This window comes from Macrobrachium nipponense, chromosome 1 (genome assembly GCF_015104395.2).
Source record: "Macrobrachium nipponense isolate FS-2020 chromosome 1, ASM1510439v2, whole genome shotgun sequence".
Lineage (NCBI taxonomy): Eukaryota > Metazoa > Arthropoda > Malacostraca > Decapoda > Palaemonidae > Macrobrachium > Macrobrachium nipponense.
Window position 1 is genome coordinate 94,247,967 of NC_087200.1, and position 19,671 is coordinate 94,267,637.

A 19,671-nucleotide genomic window follows, 5' to 3' on the forward strand; every position below is an offset into this window, starting at 1 on the left:
AGCATTTCTTCCCACTTTCTCGATGGATGATTGGCTATACGTAACAAAGGCTATACCTCTGGCAACAATGACAAACAAATTTAAATACAAGCAAAGCAGCACACCTTTATGAACTCTGAACGTCTCCACTGATAATTGTCATAATGAACAAACCAACAAAATATGCTAATAAATACAAAAACACTTCGATTATTAGTCTAACTCCCAAAATAACTTTCCTAAGAAATTACAGTCTGCTTTATAGGTCACAATCAGATTGACAAGATGTAGGGAATAGATGGTAATTTTCAAAAACATAGTAGACAAGCTTGATTTGATAATTGCTATATCCAATGTCATGCAATTTTTATTTATTGGCTATCTACCTATTTACTGAAAAAAAAAAAATAGCCGGTACCGTATTTTGGCTTTAAACCTTCACCAATAATTATCATCAGAATGATAACTTCATGAGGCTCCACCCACTTTGGCCTCGTTATAAATCAGGATAACACTGAAGGCTATCATGGGCATTGTTGGATTAGAAAATTTAACTTTTGGCTATAAAAACTCATTTCTCGAGTAGTTGTAAGAAGTGCTAAATGATCCTCAAGGATCCTAGCAGTTGGCCTAAACGTTTAATTCACGTATATTACTGCTATACTGTTGCGGCACTACTGCTACAGTACTATTACTACGCTAGCACAGATACCCCACCCCCATCTATGTATTGTTCCGCCATTCATAAAGTCTTTTGAGTTTCAGAGCTGATGGAACAAGGTGAATGGGTTTCTGTCTAGTGGATGGGCGGAGCAACATTTCGTCAAAAGGTGTTTACTTTGCTTACGTAATGATGTTTTTCAACTCTTGGCTCGTAATCATTGGCCATGGCGTCGGCCAGATCATTTTTACTCTATAAAAATTAAAACTAACGGGTTTAGGTTATTGATAATGCTGACAAAATTTGTGTGTTTGTAAAATATACATATGTCAACTTTCAGCTACATCCGATGCTTTGACAAGGAGCAAAGTCCAAAAAACCGTGTTACAGAGGCCCTGAATCTCATAGTAGTGTTAGTAGCCATTTAGTGTTGACTGCATATGGTGTCTGGTATACAACGTATCCTTTGAAGGAAAAGGCTGTATCTTCTCTTAAGAAGTGTTTCTTGTATAAGAATGTCATGGTTTCTTAGGAATGTTTGTGACTGGAGTAATGCAAATTTGTGACGTATGCCAAACATGCTCCATTGAAGTATTTTCAATAGTTCTTTTATCATTATTAAGGGGAGGATTTATGTTTGTGTCAGAGCTACTGGTGGAATCGGATTCACTGTCGCTCATGAATGCATTTGCTGGAACAGTGATTCTTTGAGACACTTCTGCACTGGTAACCCAGTTAGGGTTTTGTTGCACGGGAAATCTGCCATAGAAGAGAAGGCTGATATGAAGCTGGTCATCAATTGTATGATTTGATCGAAGTTGAGATTCCACTCTGGTTGTATGTTGGTTGTTCCAGAAGGATGTGTTGCTGCAGGAGTAAAGGGTGTTGAAGCGGCAGGGTTGTAAGGTTCTGGGGAGGAGATAGGCTGGGAGGATAAGAGATGAGGAGGAGAGGATGGAATGTAGGGAGAGGGTGGAGAAATGACTGGAATGGGAGAGGGAGTAGGTTGTGAGGTGTAGGGAACAGGTTGTGAGGTAGGGGAAGTAGGCTGGGAGGGAGAGGGCAACTTTGCCTGGGAGGGGGAAGTGGTGTTGCCTTTGTGGTTTTGCAGGCTGGGAAGGGGAGGGGGAGAGCATCCTTGCCTGGGAGGGGGAAGTGGGGTTGCCTTTGTAGTTTTGCGGGAGGAGTGAGATTTTTAGGGCGAGGTTTAGGGAGGGGAGGATAATGAATGGCAGGAGTTTGTGCTGGAGTCGGGCAAGACAGTTTTCTTCTGCCAGGCATGGTGATTGCATCTGAAGTTTGGGCAGCATGCAACAGGCCGGCTTTGAATTTAAGGCACATCTTGGTGGAGTGCCTATGTCTGCAAATGCCACAGGTTTCAGGTTTTCAAAATGCTGTAATTTGGTCTTGATGGAGCCAAAACAATGGCACCTGAAGCATCGCCGTAAAGGTTCTGGGGTATAATCCTCTACTGGGAAAAACCCCCAAATTCCTAGACCGATTCGAGCAGGGATGAGTCCCCTAAAGGTGCATAACACCTTTTGAGTATGGTGATTTGATTTAGTAGTGCTAATGAAACTTTCAGCACTCATGGTGGATGGATGTCTTGTGGGGGGGGGTTAGTTTCTAAAATGATAGGGTAGTTACAGGCTACCACTTTGACGAGGCGTTCAGCTGGGTCGAGCATTGTAAGTTCTGTATTGCTCTTGAGGAATTATGCAGTTTCTTGATTTCTAAGGGTGATTTACAATCGCCCTTGAGGTTAGGCCTGGCTGACATGACAAGAGCAGCAGAGTTGGCTGTTTCCAAGGCGGCTACCTTTGCATACGATATTCAGAAGCAACTACCCTGATTTTGGGCTGTGTTTGCCACAGGTGTGATGACCTTATTTTTTCCAAGTTTTGGGAGAGGATTGTTGCTTACCCTGGTTAGTTTTCTTCTCGGGACTAATGTCCAGGATCGGATCCCCCCTTCATCAGAGGTGGAAGGCTAGTGGTGGTAATGCCTGTGTCCACTTATGCAGAGATAGGGGTAATCTCAGAGTCTGAATCATCCGACTCCATGATCTTCCTTCTAGCAGAGTCGGCAACGGAAAGGTCCAAGGTGGTGAGGGATCCCGACCTCTTTCCAGACATTTCTTCTGTATGAGAGAGAGAGAGAGAGAGAGAGAGAGAGAGAGAGAGAGAGAGAGAGAGAGAGAGAGTCAAAATTATTCTAAGCCGTTCACCTGAAAGAGTTGTTTAATCGCAATTACTTAAACACTATCGTATTTCTCCCTGGTTGTGGTTGATAAGCCCGATATAGCACAAACAGCAGTTGTGGGAGAGCACTAGCAAACTCCATGGATGTTAAACTCCAATTAACTTCAGGAAGTTTTATTTTATTAGAACAATCTGCAAAACTTTGAAATATATGATGTACAAGCTGCGGCAATTGTGCTTAATACGAAACAATGCTTTAAAAATCCCTTAATCTGCAGTAACTGGGCAATCATCATAACTTTAAGCAGTGTGCATTACCTTTTGGACAATTTTCAGATTGGTGAAACAATTATCTAGTATAGCCAATGAAACTGTCTTCGGCCATTAGACATTCTTGGCTGTTAAAAAATTTGCCATAATTACAAAAGAATTCCCATATTTAAGAAATTTTGTATTAGGGCTTTCGTCGAATGACAGCCGTAATTGGCCTCTTACAAGCAATATATGTATTTGTTCTATCTGGATTTAGACTATGTATTAGGCTATGCTCTTAAGACAACTCGTCACTCAGTACTCTCAAACTCATTATTGCACAGGTAAAGTTCCCCCCCCCCCTTTTTTTTTTTTTTACAGTAATGGTCTTTCTTTTTTATTTTCATTGAAATCTATGTACAAAGTAATGCTACTTTTGTGACAGCATTGCCAATAATAGTTTTTTTTTTCAAATATGCTGCAAAGTACATCGTACAGTTCCATTTGTATATCATGAAATGATTATATGGTGTAAATTTTATCAGTGGATAAAAAAAATACAAACTTAATTTGCAGTGATTAGCTATTCAGTATACTGTATCATAGGTATAAAAAGTAAAAGCCATTACACCAGTCACAAACATTAAAACTTAGTGGTCATAGAACATACAAAAGGCAGGAGTGGTTAATGTAATATATCCACATTCTGAACACAATTTTGTAAATATCCATCTGCGTGCCGGTAGTTATTTTCAACAATGTCCTGTGTTATTACGTAGACTGACTGTGCCAATTCTCTCTATTCATGATCCTTTCACGCCATGCAGTCATGGTCACATTAGCTTCTGTAACAGCTTGGCAATTAATCACTTCCTGCTGTATCATATTTAACATTTGCTTCATGTCTGCTTTAATCACAGAAAGAATTCTCAGTGCGGTTGAGGAAAGGGGAATTTGGTGGCAAGTATTTTGATAGGCACTGCATCATTATCCACGGAAACATTGAATGGCATGGCGCATTGTCCATAATACGGCCCTTTCACCATCGAGAATAACAGACAGTGAAGTTAGAAAATCAGCGAAAACTAATGTTAACACTCCTATGAACGATTCCATGATAGACAAGCCAACTCTGTTAGATATAGCGGCAATTACTGTTAACTTTCCTCCACGCTGACTGCCTACCGTGCGATGGACGCGTTCTCCTATGCAAGATGGAAGCTCTGTTCTCCCGTGGTGACGTCTTGTGAAGAGGTTGAGTCCTGTCTTGTCAATGTAAATGCGATGACATTGGATGTATAATTTTGGTTTACAAATTGCATAAGTAACTCATGCTTTCTTTGTAGCTGGAGAATTCAGAGAAGCTGGTACATCATTGCAAGATTTCAGACTAATCAGCACTCCATCCAGGGTCTTACTATTATTGAATGCTGGTTTATGGGTCCATATTCCTCGAAACGTTCTATTCAAATTCTTCAAGGTTATGTTTGGGATGTCTTCAGTTTTCATAATCAGCAAATCCTTTCGTTTATCATCCAGTTTAGAGGGCCGTCCTCCTGATGGTGGTGTTGCAGCTGCATCTCCAGCCCGTTAATAACTATATATGATAGAATATGCAGTGGTGCGAACGACTCCAAGTACTCTGCTGCTTCATTAAAATCTTCCCCAGCATTGTAGGTGTCTATGATTCTCTGTTCATCAACTGCCGACACCCTGGCCATGATGATAACGAGGCTCTGGCAGGTGACTGGTCTAGAAAATCGATAACTAGTACTAACCTGATTCAGTGCTGTACTTCTACATTGCACCTTCCTTACCATCGTCACTAAATGTAAATTCCCTCTTGATTTGAGACTGCCTTGACGAAGTTATGCATTTTCAGCTGACTGCTGAAAATGCATAGCGGGCAAGAGGGCTTTCGAACTGGGAGACGAATCCAAAAGTCTCAATTTTCCTCTTACTTAAATTTGTTTCCACTCTTCTACTATCTTTAACTCAGTTGCTCAACCTAGCTGTCCCCCCCCTCTTCACTAAAACATTCTTACAGGTTGGGCAGGGGCTGGGCTTTTTTCGCATTGGCTCTTTCTGATCCAAATGGCAGAGACTGTAGAGGTTTGGTCCGCCTCTCGAGTATGTTTGGACCCTGAGGATGTTGATATGATTTCATAGCAATATCCATCAGGGCGGAACTACCTATGGGGGACTAGCCCGCGGAATCCGGGGAGGTATAGTCTCTACGGTAGGACTCTCGGCATTCTTTCCGGTGTGCCCTCTATTGTAACATGAATGGGGATGATTGCATACTAGTTATGCCCTCAGTCCTATCAAGCGGGTTTTGCTTACACTTGAGCCACTCATGTTATGGTAGAGCTATCCCTTCGGGGTAGGGTAGGGAGTGGACATATTGGAGTCAGTCTCTGCTGAGTGTCTTTGGTGAGAGAGGGGTTGGTGTGGGGGGCCTGGTTTTCTGCCTGATTTGCAGTAGGTTTTTCAAATTTCTGCTGAAGGATTTATGAATAACGACCCTATGATAAACTCCCCCGGACAATGCGACCTCTTGACACTACCCTCCTCTTCGACCTCTGGCACGGACAAGGACAATCCTATAGAAAATTCAGTTGTACAAAAGACGACCCATGACAAGACCTTGAATATGGCTATGGAAAGTTCTAGCAGTGGTGAGAGAATCCTTTATGTTGATAATCTCTCCTCAGACTTCAATTGTTTTACGTTTATGGAAATGTTTGGAAGGTTTGGTGAAATTAAAGTCATAAAGTATTGTGAAACTAAAGATTTTGCATTTTGGAGGGTTTGGATTGAGTTTACAACTCATAATAATGCCATGAATGCTTTCAAGTGCTCAACTAAGGAAAACTTAAAAATGTATGGTTAATTTATAAAATGCCCCAGAATATTGAAGTTGATTCCTTTTATCCAGCAAGAGTCTGTCAGGAAACTACAGATGGGAAATGTAAGGTGAGGACATCTTTACCTGCCAGGTGGCTAATTGTTTCTACAAAATCAGAATTTTGCAATCTTGTCCACTTCAGGAAACATTTGAGAACATTGGCAGGAACAATGACCAACTCTGATATTACGAGGTTTGGAAAGAATAGTTTTTTGGTTCATGCTAAGTCTTATAGACAAGGTCACATGATCTCTAAGTTGAAAAATACTGATATGATAAAAGAGGTCAAACCACACTATAGTTTTAGTTATGCCAAGGGAGTAGTATTCAGTCAAGACCTATATGAACTGCCTGACGAGGAATTGCTGGAAATGTGTGATGATAAAGTGTGGAAGATTTTCAAGGTTCCAAGATCAAGAATGATTATTTTCACTTTTAATAATGATCAAGTTCCTGATTATATATATGTTGACAAGGAGAGATTTCGTGTTAGACCTTTTAAGCATAGACCACTCCAATGTTTCATGTGTTTTGGATATGGTCACTCGGCAAAGGTATGTACTAGGAACCAGTTATGTGCTGCCTGCTCCTTAAAAAAGCATGAAGGCGAATGTACTACCCCAGTATTATGTATAAATTGTAAGGGAAATCATAATGCAAGGCATAAGGAATGTGAGTCATTTAAAAAAGAAGTGTTTAGCCATAGAGAAGCTCATGCTGAACATCTAAGTATTAGCCAGGCAAAAAGACTTTTGTTTCCAAGACCTCAATATAGTGAAGTAGTAAAAAGTGGAAAATCTAATATAAAAGATCTATCTAGAATACCAACTTCAAAGTCAAAGCTTCAGCTATCCCCTTCTGAGCTCGAAGTACATTCAGCATCTCCGCCTTCATCCAAGAAGGCCCCTTTGTCCCCTCCCGATGGGCCTCCTCTGGGCTTCTGGGAGGTCTCTCGGGCTTCTAATGTAGAAGCCTCACAGGCAGCCTCGCTGCCTGATCTGGGTATGTCCCCAGAATGACACCTTGATCAGTGCACCTCATAAGGCTCAGGTGCACGCTGCAGAGATGGTGCCTCTTAGAAATAAGAGACCCCGTACTCCATCATCATCTCCACCTATATCCCCACACCATAGTAGGGTTCCCAAGAGAGGAAATAGCAGGTCTCTTGAGGATCTTGCCTAGTTCCTCTTTGAAACAAAAACCAAGACCAAGTCTTTCCAGACCAGCCCAATCCAAGTCCAAAAAAAAAAAAAAAAAAAAAAATCTAATAGTAAATAATGGCTCTGTCAGTGGAACATAAGAGGTTTCCATTCAAACAGAGAACAGCTCCGGGTCCTTTTCAAGGAGCATAATTTAGCTGCCCTTTGTTTGCAAGAGACTAAACTTGGTAATGTTTCTCCTAATTGTGGACAAAACTTTATTTTTCACAGATCTCCACCACCTGTAGGTGAACGTTCTCATGGTGGTACATGTATTATTGCGGCCAAGTCATTACCACAAAAAGTTATCAAATTAGACTCCATACTGCAAGCTTGTGCAACACAGATTTTTCATCAATAAATGGGTCACTCTGTGCTCTCTTTATCTAGAACCTGGCCTAGAAACTCGATTGGTGGACAGAGCTGGCAATCCAAGACAATTAGAGGTTGAAGATTTGCAATCACTTTTAGACCAACTACCTCAACCTTTCATTCTGATGGGGGATTTTAATGCAAAACATACTTTGTGGGGGGAAGGTAGGTGTGATCACCGTGGTCTTATAATTGAAAGATTAATAGATTGCAATGATGTAGTTTTGATGAACGACGGTTCTCCTACAAGGTTTGATGTAGCCCATAACTCTAGTTCAGCAATTGATCTTACAATATGTTCGTCGTCATTACGATTAGACTATAAGTGGTCAGTGGATGAAAATCTTTATGGGAGCGACCACTATCCCATCCATCTTAAGTATGTACCAAAACAAAAATCACGACCCTCCCCATCTTTACCCAAGTGGAAGATAAAGGAGGCAGATTGGCAGCTGTATGAAAATTCTACCAAAGTCAATCGTAAGGCCAATGAATTTCCTTGCCCCTCAGCTGCCTACGAATATCTCGCTAGTATAATGATTGGAGGGGCAATGATGTCAATTCGTAAAACATCAGGGAAACCCCGTCGTCCACTGGTACCTTGGTGGAATAGTAAATGTGCCTTGAGTAGGAAAATTGCAAGAGGCAGTTACAAGCGATATCGAAGGCGTCCTGTCTTAGTTAATAGAATAATATACAAGAAAAACCTCGCCAAACAAAAGCAAGTCTTTAAAGAAGCAAGGAGGGAATCCTTCGTTAGGTACATATCAGAATTAAAGTATAACTCGCCACTTTCTCTGGTTTGGGATAGAATCCGTAAATTACTAGGGAAATTTTCCCCTGCTCCTTTACCTATTTTGAAAATCAACTTGGTAGTTATATCGGATGCAAGAGAGGTGGCAGAGGCATTTGCTCGGCACTTTTCAAGCATTTCAAGCCCCAGTCACTACTCCCCTGAATTTCGCAATATTAGAAACATGACTATAGTTAATCCGCCTGTTTGTTCAAATTCTGAGGCATATAACCTTCCATTTAGTATTGTCGAATTCGAATATGCCTTATCTTTGTCCTCTCCAACATCACCTGGAGAAGATGATATTATTTATGCAATGATTTCTCACTTACCTCTGGAGTCAAAAAAATTCTTTGTCGATGTTTTAAACGAATTCTGGTGCTCAGGGACTTCATATAAGTTGTGGAAAAACTGTTATAGTTCCTTTTTTAAAAACCCGGAAAGGTCCCTAGTCATCCCAAAAGTATAGGCCTATTGCTCTTACCAGCTGTGTCTTCAAGATTTATGAACGAATGGTGAATTTTCGTCTGATATGGTTATTAGAAACAAAGAACTTGTTGTCGAAGAGGCAATTTGGCTTTCGCAAGAATAGAAGTACATTGGATCCCTTATTATGTCTCGCACGTGAGATTCAGAATGCTTTTGCAGTCCAAAATCAAACAATTGCCGTGTTCTTTGATCTGGAAAAAGCATTTGATACTACTTGGAGGGTTGGTATTTTAATGCAGCTGGTTGAATGGCGTATTGGTGGCAATATGTTTAATTTTGCCAAAGACTTCCTGTCTGACCGGTACCTTAAAGTTAGAATTGGCTCTACCTTCTCATCAGAGTATCTTCAGGAAGAAGGCATTCCACAAGGGAGTGTGCTTAGTCCAACCTTTTTTAATATTGCCATTAATGGTTTACTTGATCATCTCCCTGTTGGAGTAACTGGTCAAGCATTCGCGGATGATATTGTTATCGTCTGTAGTAGAGCTACTGCAGTTAAAGCTTGTACTAAAATTCAGTTTGCAATTAATGCTGCTACTTCCTGGGCTAATAGTAAAGGTTTCAAATTTTCTGCAGAAAAAACTAAAGCTATACGTTTTTGCAGAACACGAAGAAGGGAAGAGATTCCAACCTTATTTTTAGAAGGTTCTATCTTGCTTTATGACGATAAAGTCAAATATTTAGGATTTATTTTTGACAAAAAATTGACTTTTGCTGAACATATAAATGAGACTGTAGTAAATGTTAAACAGCGGTGCAATATTCTTAAAGTTGTTAGTAACCTGAATTTTGGAGCAGACCGTACTACTTTATTAAGAATTTATCAGGCACTATGCTTGAGTAAGATTGATTATGGATCTCAGGTTTATGGCTCTGCATGTAAGACCTTGTTAGGTAAGCTGGATGTAGTACACAATATGGCATTGCGTATTTGTACAGGTGCTTTTAGAACGTCTCCTGTTGAGAGCCTTTATGTAGACTCTTGTTTTCTTCCTCTTTTCATTCGGAGGGAGGAACAAGGTCTCCGATATTTGTCAAGAGCACTAACCTCTCAATCTAATCCAAATTTTAAGTATATAAAACATCCTGTTGACAGAGCACCAACTAAACCTACATTGCCTAAGCCCCTTGAAGTTAGATTAAACATAAGTGCGAGAGAGGTAGGCCTTATTCCTCCACTGGTTATGGAAACTACATTTTCTAAATTCCCTCCTTGGTGTAGGCCTCCTTTAGATATTTGCCAAGTTAGAGACAACAAAAAGATCAGCTCAAGTGTTCAGCTTAAAAGTAGCTTCTTGGCCCATGTTTCTGAGCATAGTAACTTGATTGCTGTATATACAGATGGATCAAAATCAGCAAATGGAGTTGGATGTTCTGTCATCGTCGGTGAGAGAACAATTACAAAAAGCCTCCCTATTAAATTCTCAATTTTTAATGCAGAGATTTTTGCTATTTTTAGTTTTGAAATTTATTTTTAGTACAGGTAGCACTGGGGACTCTTATATTATTTATTGTGATTCCCAGAGTTCCCTAGCTGCACTCCAGAAGTTGACGCCATCTAATCAACTCGTCCAAGAGGTGCAGGATTGGCTGGTCCTCCTGCATTCTCGAAAACGCATCGGTGTGAAGTTTTGTTGGGTTCCCTTGCATGTGGGAATTCGTGGTAACGAGCTGGCTGATACAGCCGCTAAGCAGGCAGCTTCCTCCCGGGCTTCCCACTCTGTGAGGGTTCCCTGTGAAGATTTTAAACTTTTTATTAAATAATTTTGTAGGACTAAGTGGCAGAATCACTGGTCCAACTTGAATAGTAATTTAAAGCTGAAATCGATCAGACCTTCTGTTCATCCCTGGTCCCCTTCTGTTGGGATGGATAGAAGATCTAGTATAGTTTTAACACGCCTGCGTATAGGGCATACTTTTTTAACTCACCGGTATCTTTTAACTAGTGGAGCAGAGAGGCAGGTTCCTCAATGCTCCAATTGTAATGTTGGCATTACAGTGAGGCATATATTTGTTGACTGTCCTCTTTATTTTAATCATAGACGTCGGTTTGGTTTCACCAACAAACCTTTGTCAAATATTTTAGGAGAGGGTGCTCCCGTAGAAGAGATTTTTAAATTTCTTAAGGAAATCCATTTGTCTTATGATATTTAATTGAGTATTTTAATATGAAGTTTATTTTAATAATTTGGATTAATTATGTATGCCTTTTTAGTAAATATATCTTGTTGATATATATGCGCTGAATGGCCTTTGGCTCCGGCGCGTGGCAAATGGCCACAAAATTTATAAATTCAATTCAACTAAATGTAAATTAGTGAGAGGTAGTTCTACTGATATGGGTAGTTTAGGACAAATGATTGTCCTTCGATTGCGTTCAGTTTAATCAATAATGTTTTCAGATGCCTAAAAACACATTTTGCTATTGAGTTTTTGTGATTGTTGTCAATTTTGATGAAATGTTTTCCCAAAAAACTATTATTGTTGCTGAACTCTGAGAACTGTTCAACTGTTGTTACGATTGTCTTATCATTTGTGCCATTCGCCTTAAAAATATGGAGTATGTTGTAGTTGGGTTTGCCAAATGTCTAAAAGATAATACCTTATTGTTTAGCTTGCTGTTATAAATGTTGAATAGTTATCATTTCATACAGTTATGAATGTCCAACCAGTTTTGAACTGATTATTTGATTTGCAGAATGTACAAAATGAATTGCAAAAAGGTGTAGTATTTGTGTGTAGGAGTCTTCATACATGTATTTCGTTATTTTATGGAAATACAGAGGGTTTTTGTTTCGAGTGTGTCTATCAACACAGAAAGTGGGTAAGTTAAATGAGTCATTATAAGCATTTATTAGCTTAACCTACTCCGACAATATTGATAATTTAAAAGGGAATTTTAACAGTTAATTACTGTTTAGATATTAAAAGCTTTGTTTTTTTTTAGGGTTTCAGCATGTCAAACCAGCAGATATTCTACTAAGGTCATCGTGATGAAAAGGACCAAGGTAACTGTAAACCTCCCTTGAAATAATCTGCACTCATTCCCAAAGGAGGTTCTCAGAATACAATGGTAAATAGGTTTTTAAATTTTTCTTTTGTATCTGCTTATGCTGGACCTATTCGCTGTTTAACTTGGCTTATTATCGAGAGTGGCAAAAATTAACTGCTGAATGGCAGGACTTTTGTAGTTGCTTCGTTTTTTTTTTTTTTTCTTTTATGAACTCAGTTGATTGGTGACCAAGAAAGATTGATTGTGCTGTGTTTATTCTCATGTAAATGTAAAAGCTGGAGTTACCACTTTATATGCATAATACAGTGCTTCAGTTTCTAGTTTCCTGATCAAGCGTTAATATTAACTCTTTATTAGAAATGTAGTATAGATATGTTGCGGAAAGTTAAGATTTACTGACAGGAACAGATATTGCCGTCTAAAAGTGCCTATAGTAAATTTTAAAATAAGAAACTGCATTTGTTAACGAATTGTAAATTCACGGTAGTATCAGTGTTTGTGCTCTTACTATAATTTGTCTTGAGATTATTGATATATTTTTAGAAGGAATTCTGGCATATGCCATACGGTACCATTGTAATGCTTTTGAAACTTCTGAAGAAATTTTCAAGCATGGATTGAAAACCCTTTTTATAATCTGGTGCACAGCGAAATTTCATATAAGAAACGCGAAAGGTCATATATAAGAGGGTTATTTAATGAAAGTTTTAAGACGTAATTAATATCGTCAGATTGCTTCAGGAAGGGCGTTCGGTATCATCCGTCTAATCTGGTAACTAAAGTTTTTCATGGTTTCTTAATGGCATACTACGACGATCTTGGTTGGAACTTGGAACCAGTTATCATGACCAGGTAATAATTAACGTCTTTTGTATTTGGGACACAAAATGCGTATGAGTATTCCTCCGAGGTTACATTCACAAATACATGGTTTTTCTTGTATTCAGTTGCCTTTGTTATTAGACAACAGATTGTTCAAGATATAGCTTGAAAGAAAAGAAAACCGGGTTCTTCTCATGATTTTTTCTCGGTGAACTATGCAGTAAATCAGAATGTCTACGTACTATGTATCAATGCTTACTTTTGATGTGAATCGCACATGCATTTGCAATACTTGTTACTGACTAAGCGGACTGAATACTTAATGTTGTATATGTATGGTCAAAATAAAACTGCAAGCTTTACGTAACAGCAGCCCACTCCCTATGCGATTTCTAAGTTATAGGGAGATATCTTTCAACCCAATTTAGTACTAATGTTAATATTATTATGTATAGTTAGCTCTCTCTCTCTCTCTCTCCTTGATTTTCAGACCTTAATGTACCAGTTATATATTGCCTCGTTACTTTTAAGTTACTTGCTTAACTTCAAAGTATGAACACAATCCAAAGTTTATCGGATCAAATTGCGGTTTCTGAATTATAGGGAGATATATTTCAACCAAATTTAGTAATAATACTAATATTATTATAGCTAGCGCGCACACTGCTTGATTTTAAGACCTTAGTGGACCAGTTATATGTTGCCTCGTTACTTTTAGTTAATTGCGTAACTTCAAGTATGAACACGATTCAAAAAGTTTATCAGATCAAATTATATTCACCATTCACTTAAATGGGATCACAGGAAAATGAAATAAAATGGAGGGGAGGGATACTGAAACGCGCGTCTTGAATTTAAGCGAAATTTAATAACTGAAGTTTAAACATGAAATGGGTAATTATGTGATAAATGAACAGGAATCACTACGGAGGGGTAACTACTCAAAGGCAATCAAACGAACCAAAGTTACAATAATGTTCAAAGGATGGCTAAGGATAATCGCCCTTTTTAAAGCGTAAACATCACAACACGACACCAGATAATAAGCAAACTAAAAAGAATGAGCCATTAACTGCTTGTTCCGCTATGCTTGCATTCGGGTCTTATTAGGGGAAAAAAAAGTTATACAATTATTGCGAATACAAAACAGACATACAAATTTCACATTAACAAACGTTTAAGATAATTTTCAGGCTATCAAAAATAGATTAAAAAGATGGTGCTACTTTGGCTTCTTATCTGCACGTCACCTTCGATGTGCTAGTACTAAACATGGCAAAGTTCCTTGGGATCCCGTGTTTAGTACTAGCCCCTTGGGGGTCAAAGTATGATATAAACCCATTTCTATAGTGTGTGGTCGACAAATTACATTAATAAACGATATCTTTGATCCCCGAAGGGGTAATACTAGACACAGCGTCGTATTGAGCTTCCGCCATGTTTAGTACTAGCACCTGCACCTATACTGTTTTTTTCCATTTGTCCATCCGCCTGTGGTGTTTTCGCATGGTAACACTGCGTCCCAGGCTGTAAATAGTTACGCTTTTTGTAAGTTTTAGGTAAATATAGAATATCTGGGTGTATATTCGCAACTGAGAAGTGTTTTAATAATTTACTGTATGCGAATTACGCCGTTAAGATTCGAAATAGGATATTATTTAAAGTCCGAGATGCAGTGTTACCATGCGCAAACACCACAGGCGGATGGACAGGTGAAAAAAAAACGAGTATAGTAGGTGACGCGTAGATAACAAGACAAAGCAGCACCAAAAATGGTTCAACATATTTGTTTTTGTAGTGAATTAACTGGCGGCATATGACGAAACAATTTTGGATATGCTAGCAGGCTACAGAAAACGAAGTTACGCGTGTCCACACATTCTCCAAATAAGTAATGCTGGAAATGGCAAAGTGATGTGTCGAGATCGCTCGACTCACGCAGAAGTAAGCGTTTTTCTAATAAACATGCAGCAAAACTCCCCTTTGTCTCTTTCTTTTAGCTGCTTCACTACTTAATACAGACATGATCCAAGCAGTATCATACAAAAATCAAACAAACCAATGTAAGCGTGTCATTCTCGAAAAGGTGTGGCTCCTTTGCCCTTATTTTCATGACATGCAATAGAGACGTACATAACTCATAGATATGCAAATATATTTAGATTTCGCATGATTAATAGATAAGAGAACATGGTTCTCGTCTGTGGGTTACCTAACAGAGGGCAATTCACAATAGAAATACAATTGGTACCTAATTTTCTTATGACAACTGACAATACTAATCATTCTACATTCAGAAATAGACCATGCAGAAACACGTATGTTAATATAAAAAATATTATCAAAAGATTGTTGTGCTGGCCAGTCTGTGTTTCACTGTGTTCAGTATTTTGAAGCCTAATCAAGTGGGGATTCAATAAACACAGTAGAAGGTAGCTCCTCAGAGTTGGTTTTCTCAAGATTAACACTTCCCGACTGTTTCTGAGAAGTCCTATAAGAGACATTTTCCTTCCCAATCACATTTCATCATTGCCTTTATACACCACAGTTTTTTTTTTTTTTTTGTTTGCCCTACTCTCTCGGCACATGAAGTGGAAATCCAAGTTGGTCATATGGGTTGTTTTCAGATTTTTGGGGGAATTGAAACCCCATCTTGGCTTTAGCTTAAAAAAAAATAATAATAATAATAATCATCTTAGCCACCTTCACCAGCAATAGGCGGCATTTAAACACTGAAGACAAGTTGCCACAGGTCAACTTTTTTTTTATATATATATAATCCCATGGTCTACTAACAAGAGGTTCTTGAGTATTTCGATTGCTTAATTAATAAAATATCAAAGTCCCTTTTGCTGGGTTTGTCCAAGATGGCCATAAGTGTCATATTCCTTGGTAATTACAGAATGATTTTCAAACACCCAAGTAGTGTATCATATGTCTATGACCTTTTAAAAATGCCGTGATAGCTGATAAAAAAATTTAAACCTTGACACCAGGTAGAATGATCTACCATATTGCGCTGTTCACATTTCTAAGCAAAATTGTGAAAAAATGCCTTATACAACTACAGGAACGCAAGAGCATAGCCGTGATGTTTTTGAAATATAATCCAGGCTAGGTATCAGAAGACAGCATATCTGATACATTTCTGTTAGAGAAGTACAATCTTTGATTTGTGGTTTCATATGTAAAGGTCAAAAGCTATTATCCTCCCTACAAGTCGTCCTTTTTCAAGTAGTCGCTGTGTATTCAATGATCCAGACCATTATGACACCGGATAACCCCAATAGTACTTACTTTTCAAGGCGTGTTGTGCTATTTTTCTCTGACTAACATTGGAATTGAGCCTTGGTTTTCTATTCTTCATGCGAGTCTTTCATAAATTGCATTAGTTTTTAAATTCCTCCTATACTATACAATCCCTTCATCACGAAGACTTCATAGAATTCGATAACCATCAAAACGCATTTCTAGTTTGTCCTTTTTCAGCTTCACAGAATTTGTTGGAAAGCCTTTGGGTTTTGAGTGATGAGGATTTTGTTTGCAACAGGTGGTGTTGCTTCCATAATGGTGACGAGCATCGTGTCTAACATATACATTGGGTTATTTCTGTTACCACCCACAAATCTTAAAGCACCACAACTTTTATCTTAAAACTTATTTTTGGAATATTGTTTTCTGCAATCATCTTTTAATAAAAAAATTTGCTTCGCAGTTGTCCAAATCTGCCATGACCTTTGAGAAATTTAAGAGTTGTAAGTTCTTTAATATTCTGCGTCTTTTGAGTTTTTCATAACTTAACGGAAGAGATTGTGGAATATGGTTTTTGTTTTAAGTCTCTTCCAAACTACTTGCTTGCTAGTCTTCACATAATTGTTGCTGTTGGGCAAAAGGGTTCTCAGCTTAAACTGTCTTGCACTTAAAACAGTTTATGCTGAATAAACTTACTCCCATTCTTTTCTGTCACATGACAGGTTATTAATCAATTTTTGTCAGGCGGGCCTTGTTCAGAAAATTATATGTACCATTTCCCCCTTAGGGATTATTGAATTTTATTCTTTAAATATATACGGTCACTTAATATTTTCGCTTGTGGCACTATCAAATTATGAAAGATACTAATTTTACTTGTGGATCGATTTTTCATGCTAATTTACGTAGTTAATGAGTTATATGCAACCAAAATGATGTTGGTTAAAGTTTGTTTGAATGAAAATGAAGCTAGTCTTTTGCAGCATGTGAATGAAAATGAAGCTAATCTTTTGCAGCACAACATGCATTTGGAGTCACTGGTGTTTAAATTGGGAATTTATTTCAGGATTTACCTTATTTTTTCCAGGTCAAGGGTTATGGAAGGAGTTACGAACTTTATGGGGTGTTGCTGAACTGATTATTGATAATGGTGGGTTTTTGCAAAATCTCTCCTAACTCCATGGAAACTTTTTAAAGACTGAGGTTAAATGCTCGATATGTTGTAAAGTGCTTCGAGTTAAAGCATAAACAGCACTGATCAGGCTCAAGTATCCTTAACTAATAATAGCAAGAACTGTCAAATCTTGACTCAAGTTGGGTCCAAGAAATTTAGTAACAGTCTACATTGAATTTCAGATCTGTGTATCTACAACCCAGAGTACAGACCCTGTGACAAGGCAAGAAGATTAGAATGAAATATGAGATTTAGGCTTGAAGCCAAGCACTGGAATCTAAGGGATTATTCAGCGCCAAGGCAAGAAAGAGACGATTTTATCAGATTTAGGCTATTATGCCAAACACTGGGGTACTTTAGACATAATGTGGAAGACTGTTGGAAGAGGGGGTTAGAACTGTTGAACAGCAAGACCGAGATCCAGAAGATGACTTCTTCAGGGATCTAAAGGTGGATACTGGAAATTAAGGCGTCATAACAGAAGAAACAGAGTAGGATTGAAGGAAAAGTAAAAGGTTTAAAAAAGTCTGTGCAGCTAGGATCAAAAGGATGTAGCAAACTGGTATTTTAGCCTATGACGGTGTCAGTAATGTCAATGCACCATAGACAATCTTAATCGTGTGTGTGTGTGGCAAACTTTTGGAGTATACCTGTTTGCTTTTCAGCCTTGAACTTTACCACCATCCCTACTTCCTTCATCTGGTAATGTTCAATCTCCATAGTTGCTAAATTAAGAGGGTGGAATTGGGATTAGAAACTTTGTTTCCTTGAGACGTTCTGAAGACACTTTGACCCAGTTAATTACTCTAATCCATATAGTTTATTCAGGTACACTATAAAGTATATTGTTATTTTTAACTATAATACTGTACCTGAAGACACTACATGGACAGAGTATTTAACTGGGTCAGTGTCTTAGGAGCCTCTCGAAGAAACCCAGAGGTTTCTTCTCCCAATTCTATTTTAAACACAACTATGGAGATTGGACGTTACCAGATTAAGTGAGGTTGTTGGTAAAGTACAAGGGTGAAATGCAAACACAAGTATCCTCAAAAATTTGCCCCACTAAGTAAAATTGGCTATGGTGCAGTGACATTGACACCCTACAGGGTATTACCTCGCATCAAAGGCTAGAATACCAAAGTTTGCAGCAACCTTTCGATTCTAGCTGCTTAAGAATTTTTAACAACCCATTCCCTCTCCTCCTGGACAGTTTCAAGGTCTTCTATTTTTTCATAGCTTAAGTTTTTCCAGTTTTGCAATGAGAGTTTTCAACAAAATTGTAAGGTATACAGTTTTTTTTTTTTTTTTATTCAAAGCCTCGCAACAAAATATTTTTGTAGAGAAAAAATTCCATAAAGCATTGAAATTTTTAATGCCACACGCACAGTACTTTATATCTATAGTTTTTAATGAAGAAGCATTAGTGTGTTTCAGCTTTTTACCAGCTTAAGTAAATATTAAATGTTGCCTCTGTAATAGTTTCGGAGTCATGTTTTCCACAGGCAGAGCAAATACACATCATCATGGCAGGCATCCTCTTGTCAGTGGTATTTCAGCAGGTACTTGTCAAGATTGATGTTGGAATTCTGTTTTTGTAAGTACAGTAAAAATGTCACTCCTATGGCAGCTGTCCTCTTTTCACTGAATAATGATGTTTTAGCAAGTAATACCATTCTCACCAGAAATCCTTGTCACCAAGAGATATCCCGCAGGTAATTTGTTAATTCTCATGAAAGTAGACAATGTTAGTCTCAAAATAGGATTCTCTGCATCAGTGATATTTTTGAAAGTACATGATGTCATTTTCAAGGCAGACTATTGTTTTGTCATGGTGATCTGGAAAAAAAAAAAAAAATTAAAAACATATAAAGCAGCTTTAAACCATGTAAAATTAATAAATCCCTGTTTAAAAGCAGGAGCCCACTGGAGTGAACTAGATCCCCTTTAGCTAAAGACAAACTGGCATACAATGCACTCACATCAGCAAACTACAGTAAACATACAAATTTTTTAAAATTACTAAATCTTCAACTTTTAATTAATAACTATCCAGTCAACCGTTGAAATATTTCCAAGAAGGAAATTCTAACCATATTGAAAATCTTGTGATACTACAACTACTAACACTAGTCTACACACACGTACACACACGACATAGCACATCCCAGACATACTCGTTGAGCAGTAACTAAAATGGATGGCCTAAATAGAACATAATTCACCTGGACTACAAACTCTAATTTAGGCAAATGATAAACTTCAACCACTGTTACTGATCAGATGCAAAAAGTAAACTTCTTAACTGATCAAATACAATCTTTAGTCCACCATCCAATACTGTTAACATGAACTTTAGTCTATCATCCTCTCTAGTATACAGGTAAGAATGCCAGCCTTGCCACATTACTGCCCTGATCGAGAGAGTTGAACAAAGGACAGATATACATAAATATGAAAACCTTGACTTGTGTGTTCATCCATAAACCAGCTGGACTGATAGATGCCATTCAAAGGGACTAAATTATTGCCAACTCTAATTGACCCTGTAATAAC

General features: G+C 38.2%; 1 protein-coding gene and 1 long non-coding RNA gene across 3 annotated transcripts in view; one reads left to right on the forward strand and one right to left on the reverse strand.

Moving 5' to 3' along the window:
* Positions 1-19,671, forward strand: part of LOC135219473 (uncharacterized) — a 118,859-nt gene that overhangs the window by 21,385 nt on the left and 77,803 nt on the right. The gene's annotated exons all lie outside the window — the stretch shown is intronic.
* The window catches only part of LOC135219474 (uncharacterized), a 65,234-nt gene continuing 64,036 nt past the window's right edge, over positions 18,474-19,671 (reverse strand). For both annotated transcript variants that reach the window (XR_010315444.1, XR_010315445.1), the window contains exon 4: positions 18,474-18,954. This is a non-coding gene — a long non-coding RNA (uncharacterized LOC135219474). The remainder of the gene's footprint in view (positions 18,955-19,671) is intronic.